The sequence below is a fragment of the Octopus sinensis genome, linkage group LG6 (genome assembly GCF_006345805.1).
Source record: "Octopus sinensis linkage group LG6, ASM634580v1, whole genome shotgun sequence".
NCBI lineage: Eukaryota > Metazoa > Mollusca > Cephalopoda > Octopoda > Octopodidae > Octopus > Octopus sinensis.
Genome location: NC_043002.1, coordinates 42,618,455 through 42,636,960, shown reverse-complemented (window position 1 = coordinate 42,636,960; position 18,506 = coordinate 42,618,455).

The following is an 18,506-nucleotide window of genomic DNA, read 5'->3' as shown; positions in this document are numbered from 1 at the left end:
TTTTAAGCTTTACAATATGAAGATGATAAGATTGGAATGATTCAATATTATTTAACCTCTTCAAAACTAAAAATATTCAACTCTTCTGAAAAAAAGATTTAAGTTCTATTCCTTTTGCCAGCAAAATTTTTCAGAGAAACTAAACCATAATTCTTTGATAACTGAAGGAATATGGAAATGTCCTACCCAGAAGTAGGATTCTTGCAGCAAATTTCAGATGTCTTGTTAGTCAATACTTCATATATCTCTGCTGGAGAGTAAGTACCACTGAAATAATGGGAGTACCCTACCTTTAGTCATTAACAGAAGAAATCCATCTGCCCTATTAATAAGCCTAACACTTGGTGGAAAACATCAATACCTAATCCATTGCTGTGTTGTCCACCTTTTCCATGGCATTTTGCTCTTTAAAATTTGCAGGTACTATAACACCTATTGGAACTCATTATATTTGATCCTTCCCAAACGTAATGAATATTACATTCCGAAAAACTACTCCATAAATTTTTCTTTTTTAACCTTTATAACTATCAACCAGACTGTGATGTTATTCACTGCCAGTTGTAATGCACTTCCCTGCATTGTAACTTTCCAATATTGCCAACCTGGTGGCTAGATGGGCAAACTGAATTAACCCTGAATGGAATGCCAGTTAATCACAGGGTTACCTGTTTGCAGCAGTGTTGACAGAAGCAACATGAAACGAAGGTGTGAAGGCATGTAGCCTGGTAATTAAGGTGTTGCACTCATGATCACAAGATTATGGTTTCAATTACCAGACAGGTTGTTCAAGAACACCGTCTGGTAATCGAAACCATAATCTTGTGATCATGAGTGCAACACCTTAATTACCAGGCTACATGCCTTCACACCTTTTACAATATTTCCAAGGTCGAAATTGATATTGGTTTCAAAATTTGGCACAAGGTCAGCAGTTTAGGGGGAGTGAGTAAGTTAATTACCTGCACCCCAGTACTCAACTGGTCCTTATTTTATTGACCCCCAAAAAAGATGAACCCAGAATGTAAAGATGGACTAAATGCCATTTAGTATTTCACCCTGCATGCTAACAACTCTGCCAGCTTGCCTCCTTAAGGTACATATTAATATTACTAATCACAGTAAGGTGGGAGCTGGTAGAATCATTAGGATGCCAAGCAGAATACTTAGCAGCATTTCATCCGCAAATTTGATTATGCTGAGGTTGATATTGCCTTTCATCCTTTCAAAGTTGATAAAATAAATACCAGTGAGAACTGGGGGTTCAATGAAATCGACTCCTTCCCCATCCTCACCACCACCACCAAATTTCTGGCCTTGTACCAAAATTTGAAATTAATATTACAAATCACAGTGAATTAGATTAACTTCAAAAGTGAATTTTCATATCTACAATACTGCTTATTAGGTGTCTATGAATTTGGGAAACTCCATCTGCTAATCAGCATAGCATTCAACTGCTATGCAAAAAAACTTCACGTTCATTACCTGCAGCTTATGCTGTGTTGCGTCTATAGCCATGAAACATATATCTTTACTGGCCTGATCTGTCTAGGTATCATTGGGTGACAAGCTTGCAACTGCAGGCAGCATCTGACCTGTGTGACATAATTTTGTTCAAATTAATAGTATGTTCCTGTCAAGCTGACTTGCTTTTCTTGGATGAAACTTTCAGGTTAGTAGTTAAGATACATTCACACTGAACATGAAAATTTTCAAGTATTTTTCTCTGAGTTCTAAGTTGTGTGTGTGTATACCTGTTAACCTTTTAGCATCCATATTACTCTGTCAAATGTAATGCTTATTTAATCTCGTTGTTTTAAATTACTCTCACATTATCTCATAGCTTTGACATTTCAGTGATGTGATTGTTTAATTTTAGAATGATATTGCAAGGTAGGCGTGAAAGGCCAGATCTGGGCGATTTGGGTATAGAACAGGTTGACTATTTTGGCCAGATATGGCTAATTTAAATGCTTAAGGCAACCAACATATTCATTCCACTCATTGCATTCTTCTAGTCTTTGCCTAAATAAGAGAATATGAAGTGAGCACCATCACTTTTTATTGAACTCATTGAAGGCTAAAATATTAAGATATAAAAACTGGTTTATTGGTATTTTTTCAGCACTAGGGTAAGGAAGAATAATTTCATTATTATTATTATTCTGCATCAACTGCCAGATACTCTTCATCATGGGTAATATTGTTAAAATGTAAAGAATTCATATCTGCTCCTGTATATCCAACATTAACTTGTAGTTCCACACCACAATATTAGGGTATGACTTCAATTCATAATTCATGAAATATATAGGTGTTAGGAAGGGCATCCAACCATAGAAACCATGCCAAATCAGACTGGAACTTGGTGCAGCTTCCCCACTTGCCAGTTCCAATCAAATCGTTTAACACATGCCAGCATAGAAAGCAGATACTAAATGATGATGGTGATATATATATATATATATAGTATTTTTTGTCTTCTATCATTAGCGATATAGGTACTCATGTAGTACCCTTGTGTATATATGTACATATCTAATATTGTATGTATATATTTTATTAAGTTGCCTGTATGGCTGATAATTCGCTTACCACTTGTGATGGTATTTTAATAATACCATCCCTATATATATATATATATATATATTATTCTTTAACAAGAATAGTAATGACTTTGAAGTTCAGCCTGCTAAGATATTGTCAGACTGTGGTATTTGGCAATGGCTTATCAGGCAAAAACTTTGAAGTCGCTGTCAATCCTTCAGTTTTATGTAAAATTGTTTTGTATTAAAACTTGACATAAAAACAAACATTAATATAATATATTAACCAATCATTATTGCTGTATATGTAGCTGAAAACTAAGATGTCATCTGCAGGTAACATGTTCATAGAGAAAGCTATCCAATTTTCATCAAATTTTTGTCTAAATGCATGCCATTCATTTGGTGAAAATTCATTAATCTATTTAATAATCACAGCTGAAAATGGTTTGTTGATTTCATAACAAAGTGGCTGAAATAGATTGCAGAAATAGTGAAATTCCCACCTAGACCAATGATTCACAACCATTTTTTACCTATGGACCCTTCAATTGCAATTTTATTTTGGTGAGCCACCATAGCTATTCAGTGTCTAAAAGCTAGTTTTTTTTCTCATATTCACTTGTATAGGTTTTGCAATAGTACTCTCTGAGAGAACAAGTTTCAGTTGCCAGAAACATGTTAAACATTAGAAAAAGAAATCGAGCTGTTTCTTGCAAGAAACACATCTAAAGGAAATATTGTTTTTGTTTTCTTTTCATGGGCCCTTAAAATACTACTGTAGATCCCCAGTTTACTACTTTGCTTGCATGGACCACAAAAATTCTCATATGGATTCCTATTAAGGACCACTTACCTAGACTTGACAATGTTGAGAATTATTTTTCCTGATGTTCATGGTTGTTTATGCAACCATCTGATGAATCATCACCTCGGCCCATAGTGAATATAATTTATGTAATTAAGATAACATAAATTTATTTCTTTGTGTTACACATCTTTTTGCTGAAAGCTTAAAGAAAAAACATTAGGATAATATATATATATATACTTTCTTTCAAAATTAACTGAAGCTAGCATAGTTATGTAGATTATACTACAAGATATTATCTACGTGATGCATGTGTTGAGGTTAATGTCAGTCTTGATTGAACAGAATTGTGATCAAAGAAGTTCCTACTGTGGCCATCTCATTTTTCTCAAAATCTAATTCCAATACATCCATATTTAAGATGATAAGGTATTATTTGGGGGAGATTTAACTACTATTTCTTAATTAGTAATGGATGTGTTAGTGGTTGTGATCATGTTGATACTAAGTGCAATAAATTAGAATAGCTTTTCTGTATACATGAAATACCTGATAACTTGAAGTGATCAGGTTTTATGTGATAAGAGACACTGAGAAATAATTGTATCCAACAGTTAAGCCATATGTTTGTATCATGTTACTAAGTGACTATGTAAGTAGAGAAACATTTCCTGTAGTGTGTTGGCTACTAATCTGAAATCAAAAATTCAAGAGAAATTTAGAAAGATATTTTACAGTAAACAAACTAGTTGACATTGGTTGTAATATCTTATACAATTTGAAAGATTATGATTGTGTTATCTCAATCAAGTTAGTCCAATGCAGTACTGCACACTATTCAATCATTTCTTCAAGTATTTATTGACTTTTAAAGAACAATATTTACTAATAAACAATTTTTAAATACTCTACTGGTTTCACAGAGTTAAACAATACTAGCCTCAAAAATTTTGAACTGCTGATCAAATAGTCAACAATAATTCATACCCTAACATTGTGCTGTGTCCATGATCTGAACAACTTAAATCCTGCTGGAGATAATCACCTTGCTGTAAAGAGCTGCACAGCTCCCTGCAAAGAACATGAACATTGCACCATTATTAAGAGGTTTTTCAACTTACAGCATTTTTGCCTGTGCAGCACCTTGGACAAGTGTCTTCTATGTTGCACTCCATGTTCCATACTGGCATGGGTTGGATGATTTGACAGGATCTGATGGGTCCAAGGACTGATTCATGCCCCTTTGTCTGCTTTAGTATGAATACTATGGCTGGATGCCTTTCCTAACACCAACCACTTTACAACATGTACTGGGTGCATTTTTCATGCTATCTGCACTAGTGAAGTAGAAATACAGCTCATACAAGACTATGAATACAATAGTTGGTGGTTATGCTGGGAGATGATATGTTAAAGTATAATGGAAGGGAGAAGCAGGTTACATACTGTGCAAGGGTTATATAACTACTCATATTTAAAAGACAGTGTTTGATGGATTGAGTAGAGCTGGAAATAGAATAATGGTAATGAAGTGGCAGCTCAAGGTACTTGGTGAATAGGAAAGGAGACATGAAGTATGAGTAGGTGTTGCAGGAGTATACAGAGAAGAGAGATGGGTGAATGGGGACGATTTATAAATCCTACCAAAACAAACTTGACAAAATAACAGCCTTAATCAAATTAACAGATAAATCGATAATGGATTAAGAAATTTAAAAAAAATCAACACACAAGAAATATAAGTACCATGCCTTAAAGCAACCAATAAAGAAGCAGGAAAATTTCAGCCAATCAGCTAAATGTAAACCAATGAACGAGCACAAGAGACCACACTAATAAATATAAACATACACCCAAAAACCAAGTTATGATAGTCCTGGTCTGAAGATTGCAGTGGTGTGAAACCTGTGTGACAAGATATGCATTTAGCTTCAATAAACAATATAAATAAAATATACATGCGTATGAGAATGTTTACATTCTTTGATCAAATGAGCCACAGTTGATGCTCTCCAGTATCATTTCCCAGCCAACAAATTATTTGTAGCTTTGTGCTTTTGAAAATGTGTGGAGTGAAAAACTCACTTGAGAAACAAGACTTAGCAGTAGGAAGGAGTGTAAAGCATTTCTTTCACAATATGCATTCATCTGAGCTATACAAACATAGGAAATCATCAAAAAATGAACCAGAGAATCAGGAAATGGTAACTAGAAGTTACACTAGAAATTTGGGCTTGAGTTCTGAATTGTCTCAATCAAAATTTATTATTGAATCAAGATACAGTTTCTGTTTCTGACTACTGCAAATATTGGCTGGTGAGCAACAGCTTATTGCAAATTATATATATATATACAGGATATGATAGGTAAATTGTCATCATTTTATATATTTAATTTTATGCTTGTGCATTGTTTGTTTTTGATTCTCTTGACTACACAGTATAGTAGGGTTAGTTGGGCACCATCTGCGAGAAAAACAGCACCAAGACACAATTCCTCCTGCCAGAAATTTGGAAACATGCTGTACCACTTGCTATTCACACTGGAAGCTCCTATACAAACATTTCAGAGTATTTGAGTGTCAATCTGAGGACAGTGCATGTACAAAGAGTGATAAAAATAAAACATTCAGTCAACATCATGGTGTTTGGAGTGATCACTAGTAATGACAACTTTATGCTTCCATTCATTTTCACACATGGCCTCAGACTCAACATGGAGGCCTACATCAAGTGCCTGGAGGAGGTATTGCTGCCCTGGGTCAAGAAGGTGACTGCTGGAAGACCCTATGTCTGGTAACAGGACTCTGCACCATGCCATACAAGTAGGAGAGCCCAGTCATGGCTGTCAGGCAATTTCTGTGACCACATCACACCTAACTCCCCACACTGCAACCTCCTTTGATTATTATTTGTAGGGCACAGTTGAGCAAGAAACCAACGAAACTCCTTGTAACACCAAAGATGAACTGAAGGCAGGGATTATGGATCATTCACCAACTTAGACAAGAAGATCATCCAAAAGCATTGCAAGAAACTCCAAAGTTGTCTGGAGGCTGTGATTGAAGCCAATGGTGATTTTATTGAATGAATTTACTCTTTAGTATTTCAAGATATTTTTATGTAATTTTGGTGAATATGTCTCTTAAAATGAGATGTCAGTGTTATTTTCATTTTTGTGTAATTTAGACAATAGTTTATTCACCACACCTTGTGTATGTTCATTATTTACATTTGATGAATATTTGTTCGAAATTTTCCCAAGACACCTGGTGAAGGCTGGAGGGTATATCAGCCAAAATGTGTCAACAACAAAGAAGATGAGGACAAATATCCGTCAAATGTAAATAATGTACATAATTCCTCATCTCTTAAATATAGAACAGTATTACCCTGTGTATATATATAATATATATTTGTAATGGTTTTTCTTCAAAGAAGGAAGTTATCTACTGGTTTAAGACATAACTCAGTCTTGTACTTTCACGATTTTGTTAAGCACCTCCTAAACCAAGTGGTTACATTAAATTGGATGTCAGATTAGGTCTACTGTGCATGAACAGAAATGCTTCTAACAGTCTTCTACTGATTTTGTCTGGCAAATTTAACATTGCTTTGGTTGACCTTTATCTATGATGCTTTAGAATAGGATTGAACCTGAATCTATGTAAATGCATAGCAAACTTTGTAACAATGGTCAAGTGGTGACCATAAAAAGGAAAAAGAATTGAATATAAAACTCCTGATATCTATTAAGCATTAAATTCATCCTTGATGTCTTGGTTATAATAGGAACCCCTTTTGAAACATATCCATACCAGCTCTCTTAGATAATATCTTTTTAATAAAGAGAATAAATAGGGATTAACCAATAGCTATTCTTAATATCAGTTGATAGCTAATCTTGAAAAGAAATAAGGCAACATTTGGAACCCAAGGAAATGGTGTTGATTTGTGTTGTCAGCAATTACCATATTTTACAGTATACAAGTCAACAAAGGATATAGTGTAAACATTCAACCATTGTCACAATTTTTCCAAATTCTGCAATGTTTCACATGGTATTTTTGATTCTCCAAAATTGGCTTGATGTATAAATGAACCTACTTTTTCAGGCAGTAATTTTTTAACTGAAAAATTCAATTTGTATTCCAGAAAATACAGTAGTCAGTAGGAAAATTCATGGAAGAATTTGATAAGCCCATTGAAGAGCTTGATATTTCAGGCTGTTGCCCTTCATCAAATAATTAAGTGGTATTGTCATTTGATTTAGGGAAAGATAACTGGGAAGAAATAAACATAACAATCACATCACAGTAAAACCATTTAGGTCAGTAATGGTATTCTAAAGTCTCTGATACTATATTATATGGCACAGTCTAATGGAGATACATATTTAAAAAGATTTGATTACAATAGTAATCTATTGCATGCCCTTGCCAGCTCAGTCTCTTCTCTTACATCTAATTCCTCTTATACCTGCATTTGTCTTCTCTCAGCTTGCTTGTGGTCCATTGCTCATGCACATAAACATTATATGCATGGTCACATCATTTCTTTCCAGTCTTCACACATCCTTTATATTCAATACCGATGTTTTACTACCACACATCATTTCACTTTATATGCAAATACCACGCAAGCTATTTTTTTTTTTAGAGGGAAAATTTTATTGCTAGCAGAGTTAATAGCTTCCCAAACTTTTCCCATCCACTTCTTTCTCTGGTCATCATGCTTTCAGACCATCCATTTCTATTGCTAACTGGGTCATTTACATAGCAGAAGCTATCAACTATGTCTAAAGAACCTTCTGAATATTTGGAAGAATTTATTTCAATGTAGCTCTTACTGTTAACTACAGTTTTCATTCACAAAGTAAGGCTGGGAGTGTTTCTCTGATGCTACAACACCTCTTGTGTACCCATATTTTACACTAGATATACTATTAGGAATTCTTACCAACTACTTCTCAGTAAATTATTCATGTCCACTTTCCAGATGTCAGCAAGATCCTGTTAAAATTTTCGTCTTTGCTAGCTCTACTCTGGGGCCCTTCAATGGGCTTCCTCACAGCTTTCGTCTACCAAGTTTCAGTTACAAAATATTGGTCAAAGCAAGGCTGTGGTAGAAAACACATGTCCTATGTGCTATTTAGTGGAATCAGACCAAGAACCACATGATTACCATGTGAACTTACACCAGTAATTTTTGTATCCACTTTTCCATTCTGACATGGATTGGGCAGAAGTGTTTCACCATTTAGGTTCTTTCATCATCATTTTTGTGATCAGATTTCATTTCTTCCCATGTCTTTGAGCTTCCTCTTCTGCAGGCTCCTTTATTTTGCATCATTTGACACTTTTTTCTCAACTACCATTCTTTGTATGCATCACATTTCTATACAAGCCCAGTTTTCTTTCCATAGTCACTATAATTGATAGCCCAAATTCTTAGTTTTTCTCTTGGTTTCTCTGTTCTTCATTGTTCAATAATGTTGACATTAAACATTTTGCAGAGAATGGTCATCTCATTTTTCAATTTTACTCTATTCCTACATTAGGTGCTCAGGTGCTAACTAGCAATTTCACACTTTGCACCCAGTTGTCATACAACCTGCCCTTTTCCTCAATGAGAAATGCCCTTTGTATACATTTGAGATGATAATTCCCTGCACTTTTTCCAGCTGCAGTGGTTTGCAATAAAATACTTAAAAAACACTATACAAAGAACATTTGGCAACCAGGTCAGTGCGTTATATGAATTTCAGTTCTGTAACCTCTCATCCTTGCTATGAGTAAGTTGTATAACTAGTAAATTTATGAATATTTATACTTTCCCATGGTTTAATCAAGTTCTTTTTGTCAACATCCTATAACATGCTGCAAAGTCACAAATATCAATATTGAAATTTTGTTGTGTGGGAACAATATAGTAGTTTAATCAATGCAATAAACAAAATGGATTCCAGCTCAGCTGTGACCATTCTTTGTAGAACTATCTAAGTGTAGAATTTCTTTTGTTACATTTAGGAGTGAATTAAGACAGGGTATTTAAGAGAAATTTGGCTGCATTTTCTAGCAATTCAAGCAATCATGTAAAGGCTCCCTTTGTCCTGTATTAAGTAGAATTGGTCAAACAGTTATCAGCATTGTCTCATTATTTAATGACCACTCCCAATGTACCAGCCAGTAGACTAGAACCTAAGAACTTTTGGTTGGGAACTATACTTCTTAACTACACATTCATGACTGTGATTAATGTAGTAAACATGAATGGAAAATACATGTAGTGTCACTAACTGCCAATTATCAGTATTGCTATTTTCAGTAATAATATTAATAGTTATATATATATATATATATTAGTAATGGTGTGACAACAAAAGGATGAATGAGACCTCGATATTATGTAAATAAGAGGAATTTATCTGTAATATATGCGACAATTATTCAGTTGCCATAATAAAACTCCGAGTTTTGGATGTCGTTATTAAGACAATCAAAAAATGCTATGAAAATGACCGTTAAACAAAGGGAAATTACTATGTAAATGACCATTATTAAGACAAACAAAAGAGCTATTAGAATGACTGTTAAATAAAAGAAAAAAACCGAAGGGGAGAAAGTAAAAAACACTCATAGATTTCTCGTATGCTTGCATGTACATACACACATATATATATATATATATATACACGTATATAAATATACATACCTGTGTTTATATACATGTATATATATGTATACACGTGTTTATATACGTGTGTGTGTAAATGCAAAAGATGTCACCCAAGAGTAACGTCCCTTGATTCATTGTTTTAGTCACGTGAATTTGTGAGAATCTCTGAGATTTAAGTGAAGCTGTGTTTTCCAAAATGGAGATGAACATCTTTCTCCGTGTGAATGGCTTGAAAAATTATTAAGACACCAAGATATTTTCTTACTTTTCTTGAAACTAATGGTAGCCTTAATACACAAATAAAGAAATTATATCCAACAATGCAATATTGAACACTCATTTTCATCATTCAATATTTATGTATATATATATTATATATATATATATATGTCTCATGGCGGCAGTTCCATCAGATGATGTCAGTTGGTCATCTTCGAACCGAAGGACGAACATTATTATATATATATATATATATATATATATATATGGGTGTGTGTATGCATGTATGTATATATATATATAAGATAAAGTATTATTACTATTATTTAAAATAATAATAATAAAGTGGCCAGCAAGCTTAACCTAAAGAGGTAAAATATACAAATAAATTAAGGTACCAGAATACCACTTGCTACAAATAGGAGTTAACACTCCAAAGCCACAAATTTCTCACTATTAAGCTTACTCTATTTATCTTTTAGGCAAGGCGATGAAGATTGATTCCAGCATTGCTTTAGGATCATCCCTTGAGTTGTATACATGGTTCGCTATCTCTGTTAATTTTTCTACTCCAAAACTCCCCAAAGCATTTACTAGTTCAAACGCAGTGTCATTTTCCGTCGCTTTTCCACTTTTCATCTTGTCCATAGCCTTCTTGATTTCAGCTGCTGTAATCATATGGCCATCCATCGGCTTTGCTTGTCTCTGGTTTTTCTTTTCTTCCGTCATCAGCGTAGAGACCTTTGATGTAATTGGTCCACCTTTTCTTGACTGTCTCATCATCCATCAGAATTATGCCATCTTTGTCTTTAAAAAATCTGTCAGATTTTTCTTCCTCTTAAATGAAGCCTGTCTAAATTTTCCATGTACCATCTGTGCATCTTTCTTCTCCAGCTCTTTAATCTCTTCACAACACCCCTCCAGATATTCTTCCTAAAAAGTCTGGAACAATCAAGTGCAAAAATCACAGAACGATAAGCCTAATGAGTCATGTAACAAAGATTATTTTGAGAGTGGAGTTGAATCGAGTGAAAGTTACTATTAGAGGAAATCTATCAGATGAACAGTTCAGCTATCGAACAGAAAAGGGGACGAGAAATGCAATTCTCTGCTTGAGGATTTTGATGGAAAAGTGTAAAGAGAATCAAAAAGATTTGTACATCTGTTTTATTGACTATGTGAAGGCGTTTGACTGTGTCAAGCATGAAGAGTTGGTGAGAATGTTGGAAAAACTCGAGATTGATGGGAAAAATCTAAGAATGATTTGAAATTTGTATTGGGACCAGAAAGCAGCCATCAGAGTGAATGGAGAATTGGGCAACTGAACTGACATTCAGAAAGGCATCCGTCAGGGTTGCATTTTGTCACCTGATTTATTCAACCTTTATAGTGAAAAAGCTCTAAGCAAGATCAAGACAATTGCAGGGCTACAACTGGGGGAAAAGGAATTATAACAATCTGAGGTATGTAGACGATACGGCTTTGTTTGCTGATACAGAAGAGAAGCTTCAGGGATTGATTAATATTGTGACTGAGGAGAGTGGAAAGCTTGGAGTGATGATTAACTCCCAGAAAACCTTCTCAATGTCTGTACAAAGAAAGCACAGGTACCCGCATGTTGCTTGACGGTGAATGGAAGGACAGTTTCATATATCTGGGAAGTTGGATAATATCAGATGGAAGGTCAGATAAGGGCATCAAGTGCAGAATTGGGTTAGCAAAAAAGACTTTTATGGATATGAGGAGCAATTTTTGTGCAAAGAGAATTGGAATAGAAGTCAAGAAAAGACTATTGAAGTGCTACATCTGGTCAGTGCTAATGTATGGATGTGAGTCTTGGATGATAAGCAAAGTCATGGAGAAGAGACTCAAAGCTGCAGAAATGTGGTTTTATAGAAAAATGCTTAGAATCTTGTGGGTACAGAGGGTGACGAATGTGAAAGTGTTGAAGAAGATGAAAGTGAAGAGACAGTTGATGGATACTATCAGAGAGAGAGAGACAGTGGAGATTTGTTGGTCATTTTCTCAGTGAAGATGACAGAATGGAGTGTTACATGGTGGAGACTAAGCTGATGGGAAGGAGAGCGAGAAGAAGGCAGAGAATGAAGATGTTTGACTAGATGAAGAATGAATGTGCAGAGTGAGAAAGACCTGGGTGATGTTGCAGGAGACAGAAATAAATGAAGGAGGAACCATGATTCATCAACAGCATATGCCAAGACACAAGAGAGAGAGAGAGAGAGAGTATTCATCTTAGTGTATTAAGCTTATTGTATTCATCTATTTATCAAAATATTAATTTCATTACACTATGTGCATTTGTCCATTTGAATGTCCCCACAACATTCAAAAGTGAACATAAAGTAAGTAAAATTTAAAATTAAGAAAGTATTATTACCTTAATTAAAAATAGCAATAATAGTAAAGTGGCCTGCAAGTTTAACCTAAATAGGTAAAATATAAATTTAACGTGCACAGTATAACAAAATGAATATTTTGCAAAATAGGTGAATACAGTAAGCTTGACTGACAATCTTTAGGTACTAACATACTAAAGGTGAAATCAATTGATACCAAGATATTTGTTCTTGCTTTGTGGCTTATACAAGGTAAGGCCTATTTTTATTATATCAGCCGAAACGTTGTGTTAACAAAAGGACAAATATCTGTCATATGTAAATAATGTATGTATGGATATATATATATATCTTTAGTTAGATATATTCAGTAAGAATATTATATACTGAATTTATATTGAGTGCTCAATTGTATCAAAGTATTAATACCATTAAAGTATTTATATATTTAATATGAGCGATTATATACATATATATTTTTTAATAATATATTATTATTAATATTAGGAAATCAATATCAAAACTCCTCAGAAAGATATACATGTATGAAAAATAATTGTTGTATATTTATATTTATGTATGTATATATGCACTTGAGCTCTTGCTAGAAAGTGGAGGTAAAAACCTCCAACTTCACCATCAATCTCACTGAAAATATGCAATGGACCAACAGAAATCAAGCAAATTAGTGGAATTTCACATACTATCTCAGCTAAAAACCCATAGAATAAGGTAACAGATATACCTGGATCACAATTTTGAATTCTAGTTAGCACCTCAGTTTTCCTCAGCAGGACTTGCCATACCAGTTCAGTTTCAATCTCAAGTTGTGTATATCTCATTCCAACATTCTCACACATTAACATCTCCGTTATAAGGGTGTAGGATAGAAATCAGCATTCGATCTGATTGAATTGGTAGCAAAATTTTCAAAGAACTGAAACGTCTATGTGACTAAAATCTTAAAACCAATTCAAATAGAAGACTTTTTTTGTCTTTCTACAATAGGCACAAAGCCTGAAATTTATTGAGAAGAGGTCTTACATGACTTGGTCATATGTTGCATGCTTTCCCAATTGTTTTAAGTGCATATGGAAGTACCACCTATGGGCTGTTGACTCAACAGAGGGACTAGCTATCCTAGTTGACAGTACCTTGGTAGATAAAGCAATTAAGAGTATGAAGATAGAGAAAGCCCCCGGCCCATCAGGAATTACTGCAGAGATGCTCAAAATATCTGGTAGTGTCAGCTATAGCCTAGTCACCTATATAGTTAACCAGGTGATACACGAAGGAGTCAAATCCAATGACTGGTGTAGCAGCATAATATTTAACTGCTACAAAGGTAAAGGTGACACTATAGATACAAATAATTACAGAGGTATCAAGTTGTTGGATCAGGTAATGAAGGTCACGAAGAGGGTCATAGCCCAACTAATTAGGGAGAGAGTCAGTTTAGATGAGATGCAGTTTGGGTTAGTACCAGGGAAAAGCACCACTGATGCTATATTTCTGGTAAGACAGCTGCAGGAGAAATACCTAGCCAAAGATAAACCTCTGTACCTGTCTTTCGTTGACATGGAAAAAGACTTTCACAGGGTCCCCCGATCCCTCATCTGGTGGTCAATGAGGAAATTAGGGATAGATGAATGCTTAGTGAGAGCTGTGCAAGCCGTGTACAGGGATGCTGTCAGTAAGGTGAGGGTTGGCAACAAGTACAGTGAAGAATTCCGGGTAGAGGTAGGGGTCCACCAAGGCTCAGTCCTCAGCCCCCTCCTATTTATCATAGTCCTCTAGGCAATAACAAAAGAATTCAAGACAGGATGCTCCTCTATGCTGACGACTTTGCTCTAATTGCTGAGTCACTATCAGAAGTAGAGAAGTTTCAAGTGTGGAAACAAGGATTAGAATTGAAAGGCCTTAGAGTCAACCAAGCTAAAACCAAAGTTCTAATAAGTAGGAAGGCAGGCAAACCACAAATCCCTTCAGGTAGATGGCCCTGCTCGATCTGTAGAAAAGGCATACGTAGAAACTCTATAAGATGTACTCAGTGTACGCAATGGACACATAAGAGGTGCAGCAAGGAAGGCTAACTGGGAAGATTGTTTTTGTATGTGGCAGATGCTCAGGAGCAATAAACACTGAAAATGTGCAGAGAACAACTTCCGCCACATTCCAGGGAGAAAAACTAGAAGTAGTTGATAGCTTCCATTACCTAGGTGACCAGATCAGTAGCAGGAGTGGGTGTGCTGAAAGTGTAGCTGCTAGAATAAGAATAGTCTGGGCAAAGTTCAGAGAGCTCCAGCTTCTGCTGGTGATAAAGGGCCTCTCACTCAGAGTAAAAGGTAGACTGTATGATGCATGTGTGCGAACAGCCATGCTACATGGCAGTGACACATGTGCATGATTGCTGAGGACATGCATAAGCTTGCAAGGAATGAAGCTAGTATGCTTTGCTGGGTGTGTAATTTCAGTGTGCATAAACGACAGAGTGTAAGTGCCCTGAGAGAAAAGTTGGATCTAAGAAGCATCAGATGTGGTGTGCAAGAGAGATGACTGCACTGGTATGGTCATGTGTTGCATATGGATGAGGATAGCTGTGTGAAAAAGTGTCACACTCTAGCAGTAGAGGGAACCTGTGGAAGACGCAGACCCAGGAAAACCTGGGATGAGGTGCTGAAGCATGACCTTTGGTGACCAAGACCTTTGGAGATATGCTGTGCTTGAGAACACCTGGGAAGCCAAGTGAGACTGTAACCATGGCCTATGCCAGTGCAGCATAACAAGCCCATTTAAGAGTACCCTTCAATCATTGGGCAATAAACTGCGCTTGCGAAGACCTGTTGAGGCAAGTGAAGTCATTGTCATGGCCGATGACAGTACCACCTGATTGGTACCTATGCCAGTGGCATGTAAAAAGCACCATTTGAGCATGGTTGTTGCCAGTGCTGCCTGACTGGCTCTTGTCCTGGTGGCATGTAAAAAGCACCATCCAAGCATGGCCGATGCCAGTAGCGCTTGACCGGCCTCATGCTTGTGGCATGTAAAAAGCACCCACTACACTCTCAGAGTGGTTGGTGCTAGGTAGGGCATCCAGCTATAGAAACATTGCCAGAATCGGATAGGAACCAGGTGCAGCCTTCTGGCTCACCAACCCTCACTCAAATCATCCAACCCATAACAGCATGGAAAGCGGATATTAAATGACAATGATGACGACGACGACGATGATGATGATGATGATGATGAGGGGAAGTCAAAAATTATTCCCACTTTTGCCATAGCATATCTTTATTATTGTCACACTGCCTTCTGTGTATGTCTGCTTATAATTGGTACTATTGTGGTCACATGATCGAAGTTTGAACCTGATCATGCCATTTTACTTTCTGGCTTTACAATGTAAATATGACTGCTCCACTAGCAATATGCACCAAAGAAGAACAAAGTGCAGTGATCTGAGAGATAGTAATGGAGAACCAGTTCACCATTACCATCTCTCAAGCTTGCTGAATCTTCTTGTCAGTGGTGGAGGTTGACAGGTGTCCTACTTCCTCTTCATGCACCATGATTGTCAGGCCACTTTTAAAGTTCTTGATCCACTCATACACACTTCTACACGGTAGTTCACTCTCTCCTTTTGTGCTAAAAGCCTCCGATGACCCCCTCCACACTTTTTTTTTGGACCAGGAGGAGATAGTGAGGTCATAAAAGCCTTGCTTCGGTTGAGATTAAATAATATAAATTTGTCCTTATTGTAAAAGGCACCTGACACACTTTTCAACCAGAGAAATCAGATCACTACTTTTGTTCTTCTTTCGTTCTTTTATTCTTTTACTTGTTTCAGTCATTTGAGTATGGCCATGCTGGAGTACTACCTTTTTTTAGTCAAGCAAATCAACCCCAGCACTTATTCTTTGTAAGCCTAGTACTTATTCCATTAGAGGTTTTTGTCAAACTGCTAAGTTACAGTAAATGCACCCACATCGGTTGTCACGCAATGGTGAGGTGACAAACACAGACACAAAAACATAAATACACACACACACACACATGATGGGCTTCTTTCAGTTTCTGTCAACCAAATCCACTCACAAGTCTTTGGTCAACCCAAGGCTATAGTAGAAGACATTTGCCTAAGGTGCAATATATATATATATATATATAAATACACATACATGCACACATATAATGATGATGATGATAGCTGTCCACTTGTGATTGAGGAAGACCATCATTGACCATTGTACATGCAAAATGCCTGCAATTCACCCCCTCACCAGACAAGCCTAGTTATGCTGACTCTATGGAAAACATTAGCTCTGAGCAGATTAGATTATTGCTCACAGCTTTAGTCTCCAAACTCATCCAGTCATGTGGAAGACACTGAAGTGTTACAAAGAATATTCATCAGTAAAATAATTTACTGGGAATATCTGAAAGCTCTGCATCTCAACTCTCTTGAATGCTGTAAAGAGAGATATACAGGAGTGGCTGTGTGCTAAGTAGCTTGCTTACCAACCACATGGTTCATGGTTCAGTCCCAATGCTTTGCACCTTGGGCAAGTGTCTTCTACTATAGCCTCAGGCTGACCAAAGCCTTGTGAGTGAATTTGGTAGGCGGAAACTGAAAGAAGCCCATCGTATATATGTATATATATATATATATATATATATATATATATATATATATATGTATGCATGTATGTATGTATGTATGTGAGTGTGTATATGTTTGTGTGTCTGTGTTTGTCCCCCCAACATCGCTTGACAACCGATGCTGGTGTGTTTATGTTCCTGTAACTTAGTGGTTCGGCAAAAGGGACTGATAGAATAAGTACTAGGCTTACAAAGAATAAGTCCTGGGGTCGATTAGCTTGACTAAAGGCAGTGCTCCAGCATGGCCACAGTCAAATGACTGAAACAAGTAAAAGAGTATCATTTATGTATGAAAAATCCTGGAAGGGGCATGTTCCAAACTTTGGGGCATGTTCCAAATTCTAATGCACAAACTGATAGATACTGTCAGCTTCCAAATATAACACCTTTAAATCACAGCCAAAAACACTCTATTGCACCAGTTTCATATTTAGAAGTCCTAATTGTTCAAAAATATAAAAGGAACCTCTAGCAAATCATAAACCCTTTAGCATTTAAACCAGCCATATCTGGCCAAAATATTCTGTCTGTTTTATGATGAAACAGGCCAGATGTGGCTTCTCACACCAACCCTACAATATCATTCTAAAAAATTAACAGTTATGTTATCAAAATCTCATAACTACAAGGTAGTGCATGATTCATTCAAAACAATGTGAATGAATAAGCATTACATTTGACAGAGTGATTTGAATGCTAAAGAGTTTAATAAAAACACTGTATAAACTCTTAAAGTATAAACAGCAAGTCTTTTCTTGCAAGATGCAAACAAAGCAAAAAAATACAAGATTTTAAAATTAAATTTTAATTTCTAAAGCACCATCCGATCGTGGCCGTTTGCCAGCCTTGACTGGCACCTGTGCCGGTGGCACGTAAAAAGCACCCACTACACTCACGGAGTGGTTGGCATTAGGAAGGGCATCCAGCTGTAGAAACACTGCCAGATCAGACTGGGCCTGGTGCAGCCTTCTGGCTTCCCAGACCCCAGTTGAACCGTCCAACCCATGCCAGCATGGAAAGCAGACATTAAACGACGATGATGATGATGATGATTATAGTTCAATAATTCTTGCATGTATGGAACTCACAAAAGCACGCACCTAAGCAGAGACCTACTTTGCACTCAGAACACCAAGTTGTCACATACCTTGCTTTCTGTTCTCATTTGGTCATGGATGAGCAAACAATTCACCTTTGTTGGCCTTTTTTGTTGTTCTTTTACTTGGGACATGAT